The sequence below is a fragment of the Chiroxiphia lanceolata genome, chromosome 1 (assembly GCF_009829145.1).
Source record: "Chiroxiphia lanceolata isolate bChiLan1 chromosome 1, bChiLan1.pri, whole genome shotgun sequence".
Lineage (NCBI taxonomy): Eukaryota > Metazoa > Chordata > Aves > Passeriformes > Pipridae > Chiroxiphia > Chiroxiphia lanceolata.
In genome coordinates, this window is record NC_045637.1 from 145893066 (window position 1) to 145914102 (window position 21037).

The window sequence follows — 21037 nt, forward strand, 5'->3', positions numbered from 1 at the left end:
ACCTATGCCACTGTGACACTATGCAATGACTCTATTCTCATGACAAAAGTATCTTATTATTCTTACTTCTACATTAGCTTAAACCTTTCTTTTTAAAAAGTGGATATTTCCTCGTATGATTTCTCTTACAGATACACATATAGTTCTTTTAACTCTACATTTTGTTGCCTTATGATGCTTTATTATGTTTTTGTTTCCTTTACAAGGGAATTTATTTATTTTCTACTATATAGCAGTCTTCATCTTATAATCACTTCAGTTTATCATCTGTTTTTCCCTTGTAGAAGAGAACAGGATGCCTCTTTCCTTTGAATTTATCTTGTTTAGAATGTCTTGTAATCAAGTGGAAGTAATGAGGTTGAAAGCGTCACTATACCTGTGCAAATGCCTTGTAGAACCAAAGGAAGGAGAAATCATTAGCAAATACAGCCTACTTGGTCATTAGGTCCTTCCAAGTAGCACGGTAGAAGAAATACACCAGAGTTAACAAGGAGTAGTGCTTTTGAAGTAGGCAGAGGAGGGAATGAAGCACAATGTCTCCCTTGTGCCAATATGACTTCCTTTTAGTCTCCTACTAATTTTTTTTTTTATTGTTTGAACCAGTGCTTTGAATAGTTGGGGGGAGCCAAGCAATGGATAATTGAATTTTTTCCATTGTTTGTTTCACCTTTAATTAGCACATTTTACTGGCCTTTTCAGCAATTGTTGTTAATCATTTATGTAGCACCTTAATGATCTTGTGTGAGGACTTTGTATTTTTCAGAACTAATTGCTACCTTACAACAGAAGAGGAAAGTGTGACTCCAGCTCCCCAAGATAAAGCTGAATGTCAGCTTTTGCACAGCTTCTGATAAATAACATTCTGAGTCTCTATTGTGTTACAAAGGCCATTTGTCCACTTAAAAAACACTTTCAGAACATCTGTCACTGTCTTTGTTTTGCTTCAGTGCACTATGCTCTAAAAGCATTATTTCCAGAAGGGAAATTAGAAAATCCAGCCACAATATTATCCCTATACCTCCCAGCTAGTTAGAGAATATTAGCAGCAACTTATTATTATTGGGTTTAGTTAATCAAGAATGTAAAATAAATTTAACTAAAAATAATTAAATAAATTTGTGGGGTTTTCTTTCCTTTCTCTGTGGCTGGCATCTACACTTACACTTAAACTTCTTTTCCCTTAATACCTATTGCCTTAGGACAAACCATGAATATTTTTTTAACTGTGCTCTAGTTTGACAATCTCTTCTGCTCTGTAAGTGAAACTTCTTTTCTCCTGGGGAAAAAAACAAATATTAAAAAATCAATTCTGTAGTAATGTAGATACTTTATGAACATGTTGGCCAAAACCTTACATCTGTTGGATCTTTTCAGTATGACAATTTTCTGAAATCTGGCACATTTGCTGAGCTAGAGAAGACAACATGTTCTACTTGAACACATGTCCTGGGACCTTGGTGTTTTAGGACTTGCACAGAAAACAGAAGAAAAACAAGGTCAAAGCCCTGAGAACTTGGGTCCAATATGCAAGCAGAGACACCAGATCAGTAAAAGTCTCATAGATGCTTCTCAGCGGGAGAGGAAACAGTTGCCCCAGGACAACACCAAACTAGCAAATGGGCTGTTGAAATGTTATGGAAAAGGAGGTTTTAAGAAAGAGTTTAAAGACAGACTGAGAAGTTTTACACATATTTGTAGTAGGTTGCCCTCAAACATTAACAGTGGCTGGAAAGAAAGGATAAAGCTTCTTTCCGAAAATCTACCCAGGTAAAATCCAGACACGTGCTCTGAACAGAGCCTGGAGCTGGCTTCAGGGCCAAATCAGAAGGAAAAAGCTTTTATTGTCTGGGAAAGCCCTCAGAAGCCTTTCTTTGATATGAAAGAGAGGGGGAATGTCAGAGACGGAAAGAGAGGGAAAATTATCATTGCAAAGGTCCTCTGGGTGTAGAGGAGAGGCATGGGATTTACTCAGTTCCAAGAAAGCATGCCACATGCATGACAGCAGAGCCTGGATAATAGTCTGAGCTGAGTGAATTAATCAGAAACTGTGTATTTTAGAGGTGTCAAAGTAACATGAAGGTCAGGTTATGGTCCTGGGTGATCAGATACTTAATAGTTTTGTCCACAAGAAATGAGAAAAAAATATATAATGGAGAGTGTTACTTTTATACTGGTTATGTTGAGCCCAAAAGTCTACAACAAAGTGTTAGAGATGGTCTAGGATTTTAGTTTGGACAAAAGAGCCGGATTTATCCTATCTAACTTCCCATAGCTACAGTGTAGATATTACCAGTCATAGTGAAAGGAAAGAAGCACAGTCAGATCATCATTCAGCCTCCAGATTTTAGAGATGTTCTTTAGCAGTTGGGTTAATTGCACCCCATGCATCTTTAAATATTAGTGGCTTCTTTTTCAGACTACACAGAGACCCTACAACAGGTGCTTCTGACATAGATACCTACATTCAGATATAGGAATCCCAGTCATGGGGTAGAAGTGAGGCACAGAAACAGAGGGAGAATTTATGTTGGTAGACAACATTTACTTAGAAAATGTGTACACAGAAAGGACAGAGTTGTAGGAGGTCCCCAAAGGGGGATGGAAAAAGACAAGCACACACTGAAGAACATACAAAAGGACCCATTTGAGAAGTAGAAGGATTTATTTACTTTAGATCAGTAACTAGAGACTGAGGAGAAACACAGGAAAGAGGGCTAAAGATGGTGAGTTGAACATACATGGAAAAACATACCGGAATCTGTCAGCTTTATCTTGGAAAAAATAAAGATGGGTAGTGAGAAGCAGAGGCAGGCATAATGAAAATTTTGAGGAATGTGCCAATTTGTTGGTATATTCTTATTTGTTTTTGGTTTTTGTTGTTTTGTTTTTTTTTCAAAACTCAGTCTCTGTACCTGTAAAATGGGACCATAGCAAATACTGCATCCTGAATCATCAAGCAGAGCATGCAGATACTGTTCCTGGAGGTGAACAACATCGGGAGCCAGAGCCACTCTGGGTCCTCAGCAGAACTTTCTGATTCTTTTTGCTTGTCACTGCATTGTCCCAGATGGTCTCTTGTGGTGAATCAAAGGTACTCTCTTTCCTCCAAGGCCACACTCTGTAGAGTGTCATGCTTCTTCATGAAGTATAATGTGGTAAAACAAAATTTGACTCATGCACTTTATGCCATAGTTCACACATGGTGTACATCAGCAATGGTGTTTCCATGAAGGCTCTCCTCACTTTGTTTCTTTTCCATCCTCCCTATCTCTCATATCTTCCATTTCTGTCTTTATGGAAACAGCCTAGAAAGGGTAAGTTACAAAATGTGCTGTTGCTTAGCTATTCATTGGATGCAGTCAAAAAATCATGCAAGGGGTGAGCTGGATGGTATTTCAGATACTTCAGGAATTAAACTGCTTAGGGAAAAGTGTTGCCCATATATTGTGGTCCTGGAATGCAGATGTCACAAGCAATGAGGAAAGATTTTCCAGTAGGAAAAATTAAGCTTCTCAGCTTGAAACAGGCAGCACAGATTACGAATCAGGATTCTCTATTTTCACAATAATTTTTAATAATTTGAGATTAAGTTTTACAGCAATGACAGTTGCTAATTCAATGGAATATCCTACCATTAGTGTCTGATTTTACTGATGTGGAAGGGATTGGTTGTTTTCTTTGATTTTTAACACATCACCTGGTGTGTTTCATAACACCATCACCTTCATCACCACAAGATGATTAAACCATTTTGTTTCAGTTTGATCCAAACAAACCAAACTATAACAAGAATGAAAAATCTAGAGGAAAACTATTACTTCTCAATTTGGGGAAAACTCTTATCTTCTAAAAATACTCTGTAGTTGGCTGTAAACCAACTTGGCAGGGGATTTGTGGAGGTCTTCAGGTTTGAAACTTTGCTTCAGGTGTTCAATGTCACCCGTCACCCTTTTGGCAAAAAATATACACAGAACTCGGATTATAGGCTGACAGGGCTTGATGGAATTGAAATAATAGTAAATTTACTTGTACGTGCAGCTCCTTTGAAACTTCAGAAAACCATTTAAAAGGTTCCTGCCACTTCAAGGGTTACATTTCCAGTGTATTTTAATTCCAACAAGGTTCACGTGTCTCCTAAAATAGAAATACTTGTTTTTCTTCTTTAGTTCAACAGTGATCTCTCTAGTTGGATTAATGCTAGCAACATGGACAGTGGTAAGAGAGTTTTCAGGTAATCTTAAGAACCAGAGTTTTAGATTGTCCCCTGATAGACTAATCAGGGTAGAAAAACTTTCAAGTTTTTTTTAAAATGTGAATGAAAACAATAATATTTTTTAAAAACTAAGCTTGTGTCTGCCTTTCTGGATACACATACTTCAGAGTATCACACAAGTGCATGAGAACTAACTGACTTACATCACTTTGTGTTCTAAAATAAGGGCATAATTTGCTTAAAAAGCCAAAATGCATCTATTTTTATACTCAAGACTTCTCATTATATAATAATTTCAAAATGCTTTTCCAGTTATAAAGGAACAGATTATTTTGCTGCATTACAATAGCACTTTCCTCCAAATTTTTTATGCATGCTGTTATATAACACTGAATGACTCGTATTTCTAAGAAAAATGTTTGAACACCTTCGAATCCAGGTCTGTGGATTTTCAATGTTAAGATTTATCGTGGTCATTTTTTTTCTGTTTTGTGGTTTATTTACATTAATATCTACTTGTGGAATTATGAATACATTATGTTACTACATGTATAATAACGTGCAAGGATAAAACACCATAATAAGTTGCATGCTGTGACTTTTGCTATAAATAACTTCCTTGTTTTTACTCTCTTGTCCTCACTTTTCCCTGTTAGTCTGATTTGGAGTTCTGTGTTGGTTGACTGCAGTTACTCCCGCTGTCCTCAAGATTTTAACTGTTTTTTTCAGGCTGAAGTAACAAACGGGGAGCAGAACTGATGCAGTGGGAATGTACACTGTACATAGAGAATATAGATAATACAAACTAGTTCGCTGGCTGTAGCTTCTTATTTCCTCTTTGCACTGAAATAAGAAGAAATCTGGCTAAATTAGGTCACAGAATGGTCTTGATCTGTTGGTATGTCCACCCATCAGAAATGAAAGGCAGTAGTAGGATTGCTGTAGGCTGGGCCCTCTCTTTAGAGGAAGAGTAGTTTTAATGACCTTGTGCAAGGCATGGCTGGGACCCTGGTGGAATATGGCATGCAAATTTAATCACCTATGTTCAAATCTCCATGAAAAAAATGCAGGCAACCGACAGGGAAAAAACAGAGTGCAAAAGATTCATCTTCTCTAACTACGTGAAGCAAACGCTGAGAGAGAATATCACAGACTTGGAAATAGAGCAGAGAAAAAACAAAGTGCTGCTAGTATTACTTAATATAACTGACAAGGGAGATAATGGATCCAGACTGTCTAGGAATACAGGTAAGCTGGAAGTCAGGATTAATTTTATCCATCAAAGTGGTGTGGTCTGGAACAACTTTCCAGTACCATAAATATAGTGAAAGCCATATATAGTTTAATCTTGATAAGTTTTTTTAAAAATCATGCTATAATCTGAGGTCTCCAAGTGATATTTCATAGAAAGATGTGAATCTTGAAAATGTCAGTTGAGACCACTGCACAATTGTCATTGTAGACAATGTTTACTAAAAGTTTTCAAGTTGGAAGGAATATCACTGTTTTATCTCAGGTTCTGAAAGCCTGTTATTTCCAGTGATTAGGAGAAAATTATATTTTACCAGAAGATAAATAGCTTAAGAACAGAAAATATATATGAGAATATAGGAGGTTTGGTACAGTCCTATGACTATACATGTATAGTATCACACAATTCATAAACATTTTGTGTTAATTTGTTCAGCCACTGAGGCCTTTGCTCCGTTTGTAACTTCATTTATAATGTTTATAATTGGAAAACTTTTGCCAAACAAATAATTTTGAAATGATTTGTGTTGCTAGAAGTCTCTCAAGATTTTTCTTTTCTTTTCATGGAACTCTAGCTTTTAAATACAATCCATAAATCCTTTTCTCTAAAAACTTCTTTTTACTCGTAGTACCCAAACGTGTAATATGATACTTTTTAAAAAATATTATTTTTATGACAAGATATCTCTGACATGAAGATACAAACAGATGTATCTTCATTTGTACAAATGTACAAAACAGATTGAAATTGGGGTCTTTGAATAAAGAGTATACTTAATATCACAGTCCACTGAAACCACATGGAACATAAGCAAACCAATTTAACAATGGCACAAGTGGGATTTTTTAAGGGTTTAAAGGGCCTCTGAACTGTGTTGCATCAATTATTTCAAGTGAAAGGATGAAGACTCTATATTAGTGAACACATCTGTTCTGTGAAAACCAGTATGACAAATATGGCACAAATATTGAACAGTATTATCCTGAGGAAACTCCTCTCTTGGTGGCAAAGACAGAGATGGAGGCTCTCCAGTCTTTTAAAGACTTCCATGGTGTCTGAAGCCTGTCTTTTGGAGTTCAACTCATATATTTTGCAGTTACCTATTCAACACAGCAAAACTGAATTTCTTAAGAATGCTTTGCATACTTTAACTTCTTGGTGAGCTTTTCCTAAGCTCTCCCTGCATTACAATTGCATAATAATCTCGGATCAAACTCTCTTTAAAAATGCTGCTGCTGCTTTAATTTAAAATAAATAGATTTTATTTACATCTTTCCATTCCTTAATTTGTTTGAGCTCAGGGGAATCAGTTATTCTTGGGCATTGATTCATATTTAAATTTATCTACAAGAAGCGGATTAATGAGTATTATGATAATAACACAATAATACCCTGATTAAGATGGTAGTTTTAAGTCACGAATATAAATTGTCTTCAGCCTGAGATTCCATGCATTAACTTTTGGGAGAATATGTGCTCAGTGCAGCCAGATTGGCTCCTTTACAAAAAAAAGTTATTAGTATAGAAAATCTAAAGTGAAAGCTCCAAGTATTTTATAAATAGTGTTGATGGGGGTCTGCATCCAAGAAATATCACAATTTTAGATATATTAAGTATTTAAGTTCACTAAGGCATGATTAGACACAAATATCTGCTTGTAATAGAGTCTTGCTGCAGAGCTGGGAAAGTGTGTTTGTCTGCATGCACAACAGTTTAAATAATTCAAGGACAGAGGAAAATGCTGTGACTTGAATAATAGATAGATCAGAAGACTGTGAGGAAGAGATCTAAAATAAAACCAGCTATCTGAAAAACTCTGTTTAGTGACAGAGGAAATAGTTTTGATGACTCAGAGGTTCTCCATCTTCAGAAACTAAGTGAAACAGTTGTCTCAGAAAACAGTGACCATTTGAGGATTTATAATAAAACAGTTATTTTACTGGCTATTTCACCACGGTTTCAACTGTAAACAAGTCTCAACCGCTGATGTATTTATGAGTTTAGCTACTGATGTTATTTGAAGTTGATGTTTGCAACAGTTAGGTGACTTAAATCATTAGTAGTAGAGTCAGAGATTAGATAGCTGCAGCCACCTCAAATGTTTCTACATAGTCCATTTACCTTATTAGCACCGTGTTTTGAGGTGTCAGCATGGGAGAGTAGATGGTAAAAATACTCTTGGTATAAAGAAAGTAAAAGAAAATAATTAATTTTTTCTATCATAGACATTACCAGCAGGAGTCTAATTTAATCATGCATGCTAACACAGCTAAATAAAGTTGCCACTATGTATTGAGGTACCTGATAACAGAGAAGGATTTTGTGTGTTCCTCAATGTGTTGCTGGATATCAGCCCAGGGACCTATGGCTCTGGGTTATCTGTAATGCTGCTACTTGGTGTGGTTGATGCTAAAGGAAATACTAAAGGAAAAACGTAGGTCTGAATGTGTGAAAACTGGGAGTAAAGGATTTTTGGATTCTCCATCCACTGAAATTAAGGATCAGTTCTTAGACCTTTCTCCTAATTCTGCTGAAAGGAGACAGGTAGAATCAGGCTTCTGTACAGAAAGCTTCCACTGGCAGGTAAAAGCCCAAAGTGTCTGGGTTGTGAAGGCAGGAAAATTTGGTTACATATTTTCAAAAGCACCCCCCCACACCTCACAGCAAATAGTACAGGGATACATATTATTTATTTCCTACTCTAGTGAAGCAGTCCAAATTGTTCTCTCTTCTACATATATCTTGAATAACTCACTATTCTTGATAGAATTTTGTGGATATGTTTATCCAGACTTTAAACGGGTAGCCCAATACTGATTCCTGTAGGATATCACTGGTCAATTTCTCTCTCCTTAATAAATGATCTATAATTTTTCATTGTCAGCAGCTCACAACCCAGCATTTAATTGGACTAATTGTCTTGTTGTCTAAGCCAAACTGTATTAATTTTCTCCCTAGATTATCATATACCTTCTTAGCAAATGCCTGTCTAAAATTCAAGTATATCCAAGGCCCTCCCTGACTTCAGTTTTCTACCTGAAAATTATCAAGCTTGTCTGGCCATCTTTATTTTTAGATTTCTATGTAGTTTTGTTCCCATGACAACAGTCCCATCTATGGACTAGTGACGGCCCATCATCTGTTACACAGGAACTACAGGGGCTCTAGGACACCTCATGACACTGCCAAACCTCCCCCAGATGTTCAGCCACGCCTTGAGAGTGGGGTCAAGGACTGATCTCTCAAAGTCCTCTGAAAAGGAGCACCAAGAATAAACAAAAGGCATGGTTGGCTACAGCCCACGCTCCAGCTATCCAGACTGAATGGATGGTAAATGGTTCCACTGGAACAGGCACAAAAAGACATTCTCACCAAAGATGTGGAAAGCAGTGAGAATTAGGACTGGGAATATCAGAGGCACAATGTATCCACCTGGCATGTACCACCTGGCACAGTGCTGCAGTCAGGAGCTAAGGGATCCCCTGGGAATAGGACACAACCCTTAGCAAGGCAGGCTGTGTTAGTTTTGCTGCAGTCCAAGGTGTTCTTCACATGTGGTGTTTGCTTCAGAATGGTCTGAAACCTTACCTGAGAGCCAGGATATATGATGAGGCTGCATCATTTCAACTTGGTTTTCCAAGGAATTCAGGTTTGGTTGAAGTAAAGCAAAGGTTCCTTTATGATATGTCATGCATTTGGAAGAATAACTAATATTTTTGTGGCTTATTTGCTAACATGATTGTTCAAATAGAGTAAATTGTCACTCTATAGTAAGGGAGGATGTGTTTACCAGGGCAGTACAAAGTTATTTAAAATTGCATTCTAGTGTATTTTCTGAGTTTCAAATATGACTCTGTCTTTCTGATAGTCCTTTAAAAAGGAAGCAAACATTGCATAAATCACATTCAGAGATTGAGTTATGTGTATTGAAGCATGTTAAAATGTTCTGTGTTAGCTGATTAGATATATTGAACTATCTGTCCTGTAACAATTGCTTGTTTTCTTCATTGAAACAACTTCAAATTTTCCCTTTACCTGCCCTCTCAACACCATTCTACAAGTGTCAAACATACATAATTAAGTGAAATTTAAAATAAATATAACAACAATAAATAAATAAAATATAAGATGCTTTTAAAACAACTTAAAGAGCTTCTACTCTTTCATCCAAGATAAAATGAAGGGACATTTTTGACCGCAGATTAGAGAAATAAGCTTTTCTCTTAAACACAGATCCTTAATACCCAACTCTAGTTATATTAGCATGCACCATTATACTTTGATGAATTTTTTCCAAGTTTTTGAAGCCTTTAGAGGAATTTTAGGTGCAGTGTTGACCTAATTTGAGTATTTCATAGTCATAGTAAAGCCAACTCTACCTGCATGGTAGACAAGGCAACTCACCTGATTGGTGAATGGACAAATTATAAGAGGTAAAAAAAGTTTGAGACCAGTACAATCTCTTGGACATTTAGTAGCAATACATTGTAAACCGGAGGAAGAAAATGTCCCAGGAGGGCAAAAGTACTGAGATCACCCTTTTTTAATGCAGGATTGTTTTTTTTTAAAGTAAAGCAAAAGTCCTCTGCTTTTTAGCCCACATAGGTGTCATCACCCTCCTGGGTTTTCAAGTGGTCCCTTGAAATTCAGCAGTTTCTCAAGTCCTCTCTGACAAGCAGTCATTTACTTATTTTGCCTAACAACAGTTTCAGTGTGACAGAACCAAATTTATCTGTGTTTATGGTACACATCTACAAGGTGAGAGACATTGGTTCAAGTTCCCAATCCAGCCACATAAAGAGAGACAAGTAACTCAGGTCTCCCATTTTTAGGCAGCCAGCTCTGTGCCAGCCTCATCATCAGGTGAGATCTGTCTTATGAGAAAAGGACTGAACAGATACAGATGGTCAACAACAGGAGAAGGTGCTTGCTGAGAAACCCAAAATAGCTATGATGCTTCACACTGTTGGGGAACAGCACAGCCAAACAGGAGAGCTTTGTCTGTGCATTGTAAAGGGAGTCCTGAATTTTTAATTTCCTTGTAATCAAGGTCCTCACAAGATTAGTTGTCTGTCCTTTGTCATAGTAGAATAACAGATAAGAAGTAAAAGCAACTTTGTTACCTCTCTATAGTATCTCATCATACACTTCCATACTGCTGTTTACACAACACTACTTCATCAACTTCATGGTTTTGAAGAAGGCAATGTTTGTACCAGAAGAGATATTCCTTTGGACAGGTCCAAGTGGTAGCACTGAGCATTCTTACATGAACACCAGTAGGTTTCTTCGACTGGATTACTGTTTTCTGCTGGCCTCCAGTCAACGGGAAGGTCTGCTCTTTCAACACTTCACCTCTCTTATTACTTTGTTCCAAAGCTGTAATACTTGAATATTGGAGGCAAAGATGAATCACATTAAATTTCTTATCTTCCACAGAGACACCTTAGGTGCACAAGACTTTTATGGAAATAAAATATTCAATGTGTAGAATAATCTAGCAAGAGCTAACTGATATGATATATTTACAAGAATAATTTTCACTGAAGAGTAATCAGGTATGCTCTCATAATCATCCTCTAACTCAACCTCTATTTAGCAAATTTGTTGTGTCCAAGTTGTGTCTTTTTATCTGTACTTGCTGCTATTAGCTTTGCTGTGACTTCTACCTTTTTTATGTTTGAAAGCTCTTTTTTTTTTCAGATTACTAGTTAGAAGCCATGGGTCAGACACATTTATGTACAAAACCACTATGTGTGGGATGGATAATGGCAAAGAAATTACCATGAAAATCATTTAGTCTGGAAGAGTGAAATTACATCTACTGTGCTCCCAAGAAGACAATACATGAAGTGCTAGGGGAAGAGTTATAATCAGATACTTTGATTAAGCCTATCAAGAGAAACACAAAAAGCTGGTATTATGCGTGTCCATTCCCACACTCATTGGCAATTTTCATATTTAAGTTTTCAAACAAACAAACAAAACAAAATAGCACACCCCCTCAGTTCCTCCCCTAATTTATGAGAACAAGTAGCACCATTTTAGGTCAAGGATAATGTTTGTTTCCAATACTTATGGTGAGTTAGGTATCAAAATTTTGGCTTAGACTAAGCATCTAAAATCTCAGTGCCTCTAGTGAACTTCTTCAATCTTTAAAGCAGATCTGGAAAGACTGAAAGAAAATAATAGTATTAATGTTTTTCTTTCTTTTTTTTCAAAAGTGAAAATTTGTCAAATTGAGAATGTGACTATGTCAAAAACACTTGTCTAACTCTGGCTATCCCTACCTTTTTATTCTTTGCTTTGATGTTAAAGACCTTCTCATTCCCAACCTGCCCCAAAGTGCCACTGAGTTGTTTAAAAAAAACCCCTCTTTTTTCCTGGAAATTATTTTCTCCTCAAAAAAATGAAGTTGTGTTGCCTCTTGGATCCACTAAATCTCTTTCTGGATGAAAGCTCAGGAACTAAGTCAAGATAGAATTTCATGTTCTCTACATTTTTTCAACATGTCCAGAGAACCAAGTACAGCCTAATGGTTCCAGTGAAAGTGGCAGCACTGATTTCTGGAGAATATCAGGCTCTTTTCTGAACATTTTAGAACATGGGAAACCTCTACTTTGCATGGAAAAATCAATTTTACATTAAAATTAAAATGTAGGAGCAGAGCAGCCAAGATCAAAGGGAGAGTTGCATGACAAATTCTGTAGTTTTTAGACTTACTGGAGTGTTATATTACAAATGCATTGTACTTCCAAATTCTACTTTGGTGTCTCACTACTAAGTAAAAATCCAAGTAATTTGTCTGATAATCCAGTCTTAGAGTTCCCCTTCATCTAACAAAGTCAAGTCCCTCAAGTAAAAGGTCTTTAAAATAAAATGAGAAAGTATGAACTTTTTAATAACTTCTAATATTTAATTTTTATACTATTCTTGTATAACTCAGAAAAAGTGATTTTTTCTGCTTTTGGGCTGTATGGGATAAAACCCCTTACCAGTTTATTGCAGGTCTGATTCTAACATATTCTAAAATTATGATTTGAAAATTATTTTATTTATTCTGCCTATAATACTCAGCTGAGCTCAGTAAAGCTGTTTTCTGGGTAATTCAAATAAAAGGTAGTCCCCCTTGTTCTGCCTTTCAGAGGGATGAACCTGTCAGAGCAACTGTAAGGTATAATTACACTGAATAGGTGAATTGCCAAGTGAGTGTCAGCCCACTGCTCTCTGTTTTGGCAGGCCTTTTACTGCTGGGAACCTACAACCAAATTTACATGTCTCAATTATTGGGTAAGTACCAGGTGAAATTTCAGGAGCCATTGGCTGGTTATTCCTTTACAGGTCCTTCCACTCTGCTACTGCAAAGTCACATTAGCAATATATCAATAACATTATTACATACATTGTGCTAAAACTAAGGCCTGCTTGACTCAGATGTTGGATACAATAAAGCAATTCAGCTTAATATAGAACTAATCAGGGCTCCATCTTGACGTGACCCAGGAAAATAGCTGTCTTCTAACCATCAGTTTCACTGGCATTAGACAATTACACTTTCTTTCTTGCAGAAATGTGTATTTATAGTGTAGCTGATAGCTGCACTGGGTATATTCTTGGAAGCTAAGATAAAGCCTTTACTTTTCTGCACAAATAATCTGGTTTTGAAAAGCATTCAAATGTAAAAATGATGTTAATAAATATGTTGAAGTAACCTACAGTGGAAACACCATGGTAATTTATTGGAGCTAATTTATTTAGGAGTTTAAAATGTCTACATTCACATTTTTTTAATTTTCAAATGGTCCATTTTGACCTCAAAGTGTTACTCTTGACTAAAATAACAACCTATCCTTGAGTTTTCATGAGTCTTCAGAAACTGAAGAAAATTTTCGTCTGAACTGAGACAGCCTTCTCAATTCAGGCATCTGGTTTGCCTGTCTGTTCCCTCTAAGCAGATAATAATCTCCTGCAATTGCAGTTCATCATCTAGACTGGAAACCAAAGTGTCCGTAGGCTCTGCATTTGTTGATTTCAGCTGCCAGGAGGTCAAAAGAACTGAAAAGTTTGCTGCTTTGAGGTTTTTTTTTCTCCTTGTGAGGCTTCTTTAAAGAATAAACTGTTACAAAGTCTCCTTCCTGGCAGAAAAAAATATTTAACCCAGGAATATTTTTTTTAATACTGTATTACAGTGCTACAACCTTCAGGAGCTAACTATGGTTGCATACTCTGCTAAGCCCTCATTCATATGAACAATATAGTATTCAACATTATGAAATATTCTAAAATAGCATGGCTATGGCAATGGTTCTGTTTTTCTTCCTGACAATGGAACTATTCTTTGCTTGAAAGCTTTAATTTCTTATGCAGGAGGGAATTTCTCCAGGGAAAATCGCACACGTTATTTAGAGGAAAGGAAAAATTTGTACTCATAAATTTTAATGTGTAATTTATTTGCTTGTTTCTGCGGATTAGTCTGAAGAAAAATGTGAAGAGCAAAAACCAGCATGTCTTGATTAATGATCCAAAAGACCTTTCAGGGATTAGGAATCTGGAAGAATTGTTTAAAAGCATCTAGAGTTTTAGGGGGACCTTTCTAAATGTTCTAACTTAAACCAATACCTTTGTAAATTGCATAATAATAACTCTTACCATATGGTGAACATAAGTGTATTCCAAAGGCTTCCTTCCAGTTTCACTTGCTTGCTTTAACTCTCTGTTGAATACACGGCAGTATATTCTTGTCATGTACAGCAGGAAATGAAACACAAATTGGTCACTGGAGATAACAGAAATAAAAACATGTGCTACTAACTCCTAGTTCATATCAACAATACTGTGCTAAAAAAAAGTTATGAAATATTTGAAATTAACATAATTATGGTAATGGCAGCTCTGCTTTCTACTGCTGACTATAACTGGCTAGGTCCCTCAGAGGTCACTAACTAGAAGGAAAGTGAGATCTACCTCTAAATTCAAATCAAAGTTACATTTTATTTAAAGAATTGGCAGTATTGGTTCCTCTGACTAAGTAGAGATTAAAGTTTGATTTGCAGGTTTAAGCACAACTCGACAGAGTGAGAATATGCAGTGAGGCTCTATTGGGAAAAACCAGCTGGTACACCTAACTGGATACACCACCTCTTAGTAGCACACAGTCTGCTCATATGAGAACCTCCCGGTTAAAAAAATTGTGTTTTTTATTACTTATATTAAAAAACATGCACTGTAAAAGACATGGTGGGAAAATAATTAATTTAAAGAAATATTTACTGGCTGACGGTGTCTCATTCCATTTCTGTAAGAGTATCTAAATCTAATTCTGGGGGAACTTTTTTTTTAGAGTAGGAAAAAACTTTGACAAATAAAAAGAAGGAAAAAGCAAATCTGTACTAAGGAAACAATCTAGGCAAGACCTTATCCTGTTTTCACATAAACTCCAACCCCAGCTTATTTAAATAAGTCTACATTGAGTAAGTTAATGAGGAACTTCAGACCTGGTGGCTGGGAAAACAACTCAGAATAAATGTACAAATATAGCATGAATTTCCAAACTAAAATGATGCATAGACATCTGAATTGTTTCTGGCACGGGAGCTCATGAATTATATTTCCTCATGAAGAAATCCATGAAGAAATTTGGAATTCTCCCAACAGAGCTACCAGGTACCATATATGTATTGGAAAAAACTTACAAGAATATCTGGCTATGCCACAGTCCTAATCTTCAGAACCAAATATAATAAACTATATGTGATAAGAAAGCAGATGAAACATAAGAAAAAAACCAACTCTGAAAAATAAAAGAGAAATTTGACCACAGAAGACTAAGACTTGTGTTATTTACTGCAGCAATTTCAAACTGAACTAAAGAGTTCACATGCAGAAAGGCTTGACTTATCATAGGCCATCAACACGGACATCTTGAAGCCCTTTCTCTATGACAGTATCATAAATTCTGGAAAAAATACGTTTTCCAGAGAGGTAATTCTTCAGCATGGGTAAATACAGAGATCTATCGACAAAAGGAAATCAGCCAAAATACACTTTTTCAAGAAACATTTTAAAAAACTCCAACAAGCTCACAACTCTTCCATGTGAAGCAAAATCAATAAAAATCCTGTCAATAAAAGCAGTACAGAAAAATCCAAGAGGATTTATGTGAATAGTAAGGAAATTGATACAAATGTTGGAAGATGTGCTAGTAGGCTTACTTACAAGGCCTACTACATTAATCTATAATATTAAATTGTATCTATAATATAATATATTTATAATCTTTAATATTAAGTTATAAGGGCTAAATAAATTATGAAGCTCAACCTGGGAAAAGTTCAACAACACAATTAATAGGTGAAATATGCATCTTAAAAAGGAATTGAAATAAAGCTTAGCACGAGCAGGGTTGGTCTTAACCAGCCTTTGAACACATTTTCAGCCATAGAAGACTGTATTAGAGATATATCAAACAAACACTTAAAATAGGCACTACAATTTTTAAGAAAATATTTGATAGCCTCCTTCTTGGAATACTGTATAAGCAAAAAGAAAGTAAATATGATATAATGGTTTTATAAAGGGCATATCTTACACAGGTGAAGTCGACAGAATATTGATAAAAGCAGGACAGATATCAGAGAGGTTCTCGCAGTGTGGGATTTGACACTGAATATATGTTTTTAAGATGGAGTCAGACAAAGTGATAACAGAGTGATCCAACAGCAGAACATTACTTGTGTTTTACCAATGATACAGCTCCTATTTAGGACAGTCAGGTAACAGGCAAACTAAACAGTACTGTAAGAAAAGGGGGGTTAATAAGCAGTAATAAAAACAATGAAGAACACCAAATATTTTGTAATTTTCCATTGTATTTAAGGGCAATGACTGTTAAGACAATTTGCTTTCATGTAGATATAAGAAATAATCAGATGAATACTCTACTATGAACTGGAAAGTCAATTGCATCATTCATTAAATCAAAAGAAATACGGTCCCTGCAAATTTAGTAACTCAAGACCAAACTAATCTTTGCTTCCAATATAATTTCTAAATTCACATCTGGATGTCTTCAGTGTTTTTGAAAAATAGCAAATATTGAGCAGAGATTAGTTTATAACAAATTCATAGATTTATCCTAAAATTCCATAATTCCAGCACGTGCTAAGAATGAAGCTATAGGGAGTATCACTGCCTGACAGAAAAACATGGAAAGGGTCAATGAAAGTAACTTGCAGCACAGAGAGATTTGGAAAACCTTAGAGATCATAAATGGGATAAAGAAATGGTAATAGAAAAGATTTTTTTCTTTTTTTTCCTAGCTGTTTTTTTGGTTGCATGGGAGAATCCAGATTCAGACAAAACCCAAATCACCGAAAATTTTGACACTCAGATCTTTGCAGTTATAGTTACCTTTCGTGCCTTGGGGAAAAAAAGGAACTGTTATCTTTTGCTCATTACAGCTCTGAAGTCACTGTTGATTATCACAAATTTAGTTTCCTTTCACTTTCATAACTGGGATATATTGACCTTGGGTATTTTGAACCTGCATTTATAAAGCTGATGATGCTGTTGGAATGAATCACACAGGCTTGCTTTTCCATTTAATTCATATGTCTTTTGAATTGTGTCTTTTTTACACATCATGCTGAATTTAGACCTTGGAAAATTGAATTGCTACTTGAATTATAGTGGTAAGTGGCACTTTGGAATGCCTATTGAAAGTTCTTAGTTTTTTCTATTTGCCATATGCAGTACTAATTTTCAAAAGTCATTGGGATTTGTTTATCCTTCTGAAGAAGTATTTTTGGACACGACAAACTCACTCTCCCTCCCCCCTCCCCACTTGCAGCCGAGAAGAGTTGTTTTTGCTGGCAAAGTGATAAAGCACGAGTGCCTGAGCCTGCAGAGCCACTCAGCTGGTGGATGGGATACATCAGGAGACACAGACCAGTTCATTGCAGAATAGCACAGGTGAAGCCACAGTCCTCCAAAGACAGTGTGGGACCACAACTTACTTCTTTCACCTTTGACCCCTGAAAAGCTGCAGCCACTGCTGCACTGACAGGGCACTGCTGGGTACATGTCAGGAGCAGGGGGTGCTGGTAAACCCTTCTCCTTCCACCAGAAGTACAGCCAATGCTTCCACTTTCACTTGCTTGCAGGCAACTCTGTGGCTGTTCTTTAAGTTGCTACTGATCTCTGACTTGGATTTGATCATGCTTCCTTCCCTTTCTTTTCAGCAGGAATCAACAGGTATGAGTCCTCGTTCCTCAGTCTTGGAGCTGGAAAATTAAAATGAAATGGTGACTGTATTGCTGAGAGGCCCTGAACTGGCACTGTGGGCTGAAATCACGTCTGTGAGTGTAACGCAGACAAGCCCAGGCCTGACTTGGGCCAGCTGCACCAATGACCTGCGGGAGTACACCCTCCTGAGATGATTCTCGGCCTGGAAGAAGATTTTTGTCCAGCCAGGTCAGAGCAGCAATAGAAGTGCTTCAGAAAGTCAGATCCACCTATACCAGCACACCGCTATGTGATGAAATACAACTTCTCTCTTCGCCCGGAGAAGCTGTGGATGCCCCATCCCTGACATTGTTCAAGGTCAGCTTGGATGGCCAGCCAACCTGACCTGTTGGCTGTCAGCCCTGCCCATGGTGGGGGGTTGGAACTAGATGATCTTTAAGGTCCCTTCCAATCCAAGCCTTTCTATGATTCCTATGATTCTATGAAACAATTGTGTCTCATTTATCACAAAGTAGATGAGTACAATCCTACTTTTAATTATGTTGGACTAAGTCTGAGGTGGTGCCACAGCCTATTCTGGAGCCACTCAAGCATTACATCTATGTAGGCCTGCACCCAGAGCTGGGGCTGAATCACCTGTGTGCTACCTATGAAACAAGAGATCTTGTTTCTACTTTCTTTGGGGCTCTGTGTCTCTGTGTTACTGCTGCCAGCCCTAAGTGCATCAGTTCTTGCTTTGCTTAAAAAAAATAAAAATGTAGTCTAGTGTTTCACTTCTTAGTATTGGAAGAATTATGGAATATCTATAAATATATATATCCTGCTCCAAAGCTAAGTCCCTTCTGAACGTGATTAGCCTTGAAAAGTGTAGAAATTCTCAGTGCTTTTAGACCATAAATCTGTCAGGATGCATCCTTTTTCTCTTGTGCTGTATGAGTTGAATGTGAAAGGGTTACTTTTTCAATCTACCCTTTTCCAATCTGGAAAGACATGATATGCACTTTTTATTTATTTATTTGATTGAAAATTCATTTTCTCATTCTTGATATTACAGTTTATTTTATGATTGAGGTTACCACAAAGGGCACCTTTGAAAAGTTTTTCTTTTTTCCTGATAATATTTTTTTGTTTTTTCTCTGTGAAAATATTACTTCTCAGTTGAGTGAATTCTGTTATTACTATTGTCTTTTCCATTAAGCTTTTTTTAAACTGAAGTGAGAGAGAGGAATTTGAAGGAAGAAATGGCAGTTCAGCCAGCAAAAGAAATTTCCAAAATGTTGTTGAGCTACCATGGCTATCCCTACCATATTTCTATTGCAATCGGTTCGTAATTTCCTGATCAGCTTGTGCAATTCCCTGAAGACTGTGGCCTTGACAGGTGGGGCCTGGGTCAGGAATGGCTCTTAGAGATAAATGAGTCAATCTTTTTCCTTCAACTGCAACCTGTCCACTGTGTTTTTTCATATATAAATTCAGATAGTATAGATGAGAAGAAGATAACTTAATTCAGATAAGTTACTATTAGGGCTGATCAAAGTCACAGTTCCAGGAAAAAAAGATTTTTTTTTTTTTTAATTTTTATATATATGTTAGAGTACATATTAGGAATTAATATTAGGAACTAAAATAAGTTCTTATATTTCTGTTTTTTAAGAGATTAATCAACATTTGGATATCTCCTCCAAAATTCTGCTACGTGCTGCAATATTGAAGGTTCACAGACAAAAGGAAACAAATTGTTTTACTTTGCAATATCATTATGTAGCTTTGGGCCAATTTTTCTGTACATCGTACAGAGCTTCCTCTTTCAGCAAAAAATTTGCAAAAGGATTTTTCTCATATAACTAACATTCTAGGCTTTCTGAAATCAAAATGCTGGTTTTTTTCTTAAAAAAAAAATAAAAAGCATCTAAATGAAGTTTAAACAAAAGAAGGTGTATGATAGATTATTTGTACTATATCTTTATGTATAGATTTCAGTGCATAGCACAGAGGAATCTTGAAGACATTTCGAGCTACTTAGCCTAGAAAATCATTAATCCTAGGCTACAAAATAAACCATGCTGGTGGAATCTCATGAGTTGGTATAGGATCTGCTTGTGCTGCTCTCTGAAGGAACTTGACCTTAGTAAGTAGATGATGAAGTTCGGGGTAGTTCTCATATCCAAGCAAACAAATATTCGGAGGTGGGGGGAAATCAACAGTAGTCTACTTCCTAAATTGCTGACTAGATACGCTTTATGCATATTCTCATATAAATCTTACATTTTGATGGGGAGAGACTAGTCCACCTCCTGTATATTTTGATTTTGAAAATAATAGTTAAGACTAAACAATAACTAAAGATATGGCAGAAGTAAATATTTTCTGATGGGCCAGCTCTGGAGTCAGCATGAGGGGTTTGACATGAAGAATTGGTTAAATGGGTACAAGAAAGCAACTAAAGAAGCTAAAGTTAGTAATAGGCAGGCTGAAAGCTTGCCCAGTTTCTGAGGAGTGGAAAAATGAAAGACACTAGAAACTTTATTCATGTTCTTTGTGTTTGTGTTTCCCTCAAAGAGGGGTATGAAGAGTGTTAAGAAAAAGAAACATATTCATGAATCCTATATTGTCCACTGGCAACTGGCAGAAGTCAAGAGCTTTAGAAGCTTTGTCTTTCTGCTGTGTGTCCTAGAACTCTGAGTTTCTACATTTGCATCAATTTGGCAAAATCTGTAATCTTCTTATAAACCTCCTTCAAAAAAAGTATTGTTTATATATCTCAAAACATAGCACCCAAATGAAGTTTACTCACTCTAAGTGCAAGAAAGGTCCATATCTATTCCCTTTGGTTTACATCAGGATGTATTAAGAGCCAAAATCAGCCAATGTTTTGGGTATTTATTTTATTTTTCCTGCTTTTTGGCAAGGTGCATCACAGTCCGTTTAGTTAATACAGTCTTGGTAGCAGAAGATCTTGTTTGATCTGTTTTCTGTTGAAGATTGAGAGTGTTCAGGGATTTGAAATGGATAGATTTACTACGAAGCATTGGTGGATTTGTAAAACAGCAAAATGAGAACTGGATACCCTGCTCCTCCAGTAGTGGTTAACAACAGCACTTTGAAAAGTAACAAAAATCCACTGTAGTAGTCCTTACCTAATAGCAAAAACCTGAGTTATATCATTGCTTGTCTGGTCAGAGATTTTGTGAGTCCCAGGACATGCAGCCCTGTACATTGGAAAATATAGCCCAAGGGGAATGTAGAAGCACAGCATGTCCACAATCTTTGTGCTCACAAAATAGAGGCCAAAATTTAAATTTAAGAAAATAAAGTAAAAAAGACAAAAA